At 49.8% G+C, this 4,251-nt stretch overlaps 1 long non-coding RNA gene and 1 other non-coding gene across 2 annotated transcripts; one reads left to right on the top strand and one right to left on the bottom strand.

Annotated features, from left to right (window-relative positions):
* Window positions 1-176: 176 nt before the first annotated feature.
* LOC116082358 lies at window positions 177-3,699 on the top strand. Its single transcript, XR_004115263.1, has 2 exons — window positions 177-297; window positions 3,115-3,699. It is a non-coding gene; the product is annotated as an uncharacterized LOC116082358 (long non-coding RNA).
* Window positions 721-850, bottom strand: LOC116082921. The gene has a single exon (XR_004115533.1). It is a non-coding gene; the product is annotated as a small nucleolar RNA SNORA17 (small nucleolar RNA).
* Window positions 3,700-4,251: the final 552 nt, after the last annotated feature.

Below are 4,251 nucleotides of genomic sequence, written 5' to 3'. Positions count from 1 at the left end.
CAGGGAAAGCTGCCATCCAGCTTTATATTGGGCTTCTCCTGGGCCTGTAGCGTCTGTAGCTACCACACAGGTTTCTGCGTTGAAACATCTCAAAGCCGCATCTGCCCAGACTTTTTCCCCACTCCGGCTCTGTACGGGTCCCCTGCCTAAAAGTCTGGGTAACAGAAAACCACGGGGTAGTTATGAGCTGTGATTCTCTCTCCTCAGCTAAAGGAAGAGAGTGAATTCCCACCTGAGAATCTCAGCTTGCCTTCCGAACCAGAGCGAATACTTTGAAGACTCTCAAGGGAAAACCAGGTGAGAGGAAGAGTGACCCTGTGAGGGGCGGGGGAGGGGTAGTGAGCCTACTGAGGAGTGGGCTTTGTGATCAGGGAAAGTCAGGGCGTTGTCGCCAGCCTAGGCCACTAGTTCCTCCTGAAGACAGCCGCCCTTGCTTTGGAGGATGGGACCTTCCAGACTACACACGCTTCACTTCAGCAGCCTCCAGTGAGAGACAGGTCAGCGGCTGTACCACTCCACTGGCTTTCTCTGATACAGTGTTCAGGCTGTGGAGAGTGATGCTCCCGTGGTGGCATTTGCTGATGACATTGTTGAATGGCAGGGAAGAGACTCAGAGAGGTGCATGCCTTTCTCTTCCGTGCGTTCTCTCTCTCTCTCTCTCTCTCTCTCTCTCTCTTTCTCTTTCTCTCTCTCTCTCTCTCTCTCTCTCTTTCTTCAGGGAATGCTAGGCTACTAATCATTCAGATGAACAGGTCAGAACACTGAGTGTAGACACCGCCTCTCTCTTCTCTGCTGCCTACCGACATGCATGTGACACAGCAGCCATACCTACAAAGCCTCCTGGGCCAGGAGCACACACCTCTCTATACTGGTTTTTTGCCACACAGATGCAGTAGTCTCCTAGACACCCAGAGCAGGGTAGCACCAGGTCGGTCACCCAGGCTTTCTGTGTAGAGCTACCCAGCTGCCCTTGAAGGGCCCTGTGGCATCATCCTGTTAGAGGCAGTGAGCGCCGCGCCCCCACCCTCCATTGTACACCGCTTCCTTCTCCCACCTCCTCTCTCAATGAGAGAGCTGCTGCTTCAGTTCTAGGCAGGAGTCACCCCATTGCCCTGGCTCTTATCTATCCCATGCTCTCAAGAATAGACACTAGGGACAGAGAGGTTGATCAGCAGTTAAAAACACTTGCTGTTCTTGCAAGGGACCCAGATTTGATTCCCAGCACCAATGTCAGCTGGCTCACAAGTGCCTGTACCTACAGCTCCAGGAGATCTGATACCCTCTTCTAGCCTCTGTGGGCACTTAACACACATGGCGCACATGCAAACAAGCAGGCACACACAAACACATAAGAACAAATGTAAAGAATATAGATACAACAAAGATGCTTAGGAAGCAGTGAGTTTTGATGGTTTGCTTTGAATTAAAGACGGCTTACTTAAGTAAGTTCATATAACTTAACTTTAATAATTCAACTAAAATATTAGTAATTCTTGTAAATGACTAAATGTAGTTTACTATTAAACTTGTATTAGTCAGGGTTCTCGAGAGTCACAGAACTTATGGGTAGTCTCTGTATAGTAAAGGAGTTTGTTGATGACTTACAGTCTGTAGTCCAACTCCCAACAATGGTCAGCAGCAGCTGTGAATGGAAGTCCGAGGATCTAGCAGTCGCTCAGTCCCACAAGGCAAGCAGGGGAAGAAGAGAGAGCCAATCTTCCTTTTCCACTGTCCCTATGTAGGCCTCCAGCAGACGGTGTGACCCAGATTAAAAGTGTGTGCCACCACACCTGGATCTGGGACTTGTTTTGTCCCAGGATGACCTTGAACTCGGGGATCTCCTTGCCTTAGTCTCCTGGGATTCATAGCCACTATGTCCCAAGATCGCCATGCCAAGATCCAGGTCAGAAACTTGTATCTCCCAGTCTCAAGATCAGGGTCACAGGTGAGCCCTCCAAGTCTGGATTGTAGTTCATTCCAGATCTAGACAACCAGGAATAGCTGTTACATGGCTTAATTCTGTTTAGATTTCTATGATCTTTTTTAAAAGTAGTTTGTTGGGGCTGGTGAGATAGCTCAGTAGGTAAGATCACTGGCTGCTCTTCCAAAGGTCCTGAGTTCAAATCCCAGCAATCACATGGTGGCTCACAACCACCCGTAATGAGATCTGACGCCCTCTTCTGGTGTGTCTGAAGACAGCTACAGTGTGCTTATTTATAATAATAAATAAATCTTTGGGCCAGAGAGAGCAGGGATTGAGCAAGCGGGGTCTACCAGAGGGAGCGGGCCAGACTGGAGCAAGCAGAGGATCCCAAAAGTCAATTCCCAACAATCAGATGAAGGCTCATAACTATCTGTACAGCTACAGTGTGGACTTATATACATAAAATAAATAAGTAAATCTTTAAAAGTAGTTTGTTTTATATATATGAGTGTGTGGCTTGCACGTGAGTATGTGCACCATGCATAGTGGTCCTCTGAACTCAAGTTATAGATGCTTGGGAGGTACCAAGTGGGTGCTAGGAATTGAACCCGGGTCCTCTGTGAGAACAGCAAGTGCTGAGCCATCTCTCCAGCCTGACGCCTCATCACCTCTAACCACCAACTCTTATGAGAGAGCCTTGGCATCCTTCTCCATGGGAACAAGCATTCTGGTCCCTTGTACTCAGGTGCTATGGAACAAGAAAACAGTGAAAATGCCTCAAAGTGAAATTACATTGCCATTCGAGAGCAAATTTGTTCATACTTCTCACCACAGAAATCAGAAGTAACCTCGGGAGAAGGTTAAGCTGTGGCAGGTTCTAGATGAGGAAATGAAGGGTCCGAGAGCAGAAGCGATCCCAGCCTGCTCAGCTGGTCAGGTGCCAGCAGCAGCTGTCTTGCCCTCAGGCGTTGCTCCAGTTCCTCTGTCCGTGCTTTCAATATAGGGCAGCCCACCGCCTGCTCCGAGCTTGCCTGGCGGAGCCTCCTCACACATCTGCCTAGCAAGGGTGACCTCTCAGACTTCATAACTGGAGAGTGTATACAAGGACTGGAATCAGCCCTTTACTTAAAATGCAGCCCCCCCACCCCCAGAGAGCGGTAGATAAATGGCTGTAGTCGTGTTTTTCCTAGGGCCTTTCTGTCTCAGAGCTTCAAGTCAGTGACAGGTTGTGAAGCACCTCGAGACCACCTTCCTCCTCACAGGCTGGAGGGAACAAGGTTCTCGGAGCCTCGACTTCCACCTCTGGAATACAGGATGCCGATGTTTCTGGAAGATGGATCAGCAGGGAGGAGGAGGTACAAAGGCTCTCTGAGTTGGCTTCCTGGACACCAAGAGCAGGACAGCATCTGCTGGTCACTCAGATGTCCATGTATACTACCCAGCAGCCCCGGGAAGGTACCCGGGCACCACCACCCTGCAGCCGCCAGGGTTGCGTTCTAGAACCCTGCTGAGTCAGAACGGTAGCCCCACAGCCTCCAGTGGGGTACACGGTAACCTGTCCAACCTCCTCGTCTCTCATTGCCACCGCTGCACCAGCTTCTGGGCAGGAGGAACCCCCCAATGCCCAGGCTGTATCCCTTCCATTTTGTCTCTCCCTGTTTTCTGGCATATAAGTTTTAGCATGCTTGCATCTCATACGTCACGCTTTATGGCCGTTTGCAGTGCAATTTTATTCCCGTCCTGCCATTCAATTTGAATTAAATATCAAACAGATGTGAGTCATTTTTTTGTGTGTGTGCTCTTTTTAAAGAAAAAAAAAGTTTAATATTAGGGAGCATGCCCTCCTAAGATCAGGAAAGCCATTCGGAGAAATAAGCCCGCTCAAATTAAAAAAGAGTCGTATTGGTTTAGCTCGAGATGCTTTCAAGTGGTACCTTTCGAAGTGCTAAGGAGCAGCGTTTCCAGCAAGCTATAAAGCATCAGGAGAAAGCAGGGCAAGATATATGGCCTGGGGCTGATGGGGAAATTGAGCTCCAAAAGGGGGCAGCCCCACCTGGGAGGAAGCTCTGGGCCTGGAGATGAGGTTTGCAGATGAGGTTGGGGGAGGCCATCTTCCCCTAAGGCCCTAGGGAGGGCCTGTGCTTTGCAGCCTGTGTGGTCAGGCTGAGAAGGAAGGCAGGACGGATCCTCCACATGCTCAGAGACCCAGCAGGGCCTATGCATCATGTCCTACATTCACAGGTTGACCTCCATGGCCCGTCTCCCATAGTCAGCTGTTAAAGACCAAACTGCCGTTCCAGACATGTCAAATGCCCATTGTCCCTCGT

This window comes from Mastomys coucha, unplaced genomic scaffold (genome assembly GCF_008632895.1).
Source record: "Mastomys coucha isolate ucsf_1 unplaced genomic scaffold, UCSF_Mcou_1 pScaffold7, whole genome shotgun sequence".
Taxonomy (NCBI): Eukaryota; Metazoa; Chordata; class Mammalia; order Rodentia; family Muridae; genus Mastomys; species Mastomys coucha.
Note: the sequence above shows the minus strand (reverse complement) of the source record. Positions and strands in the feature narration are given on the sequence as shown.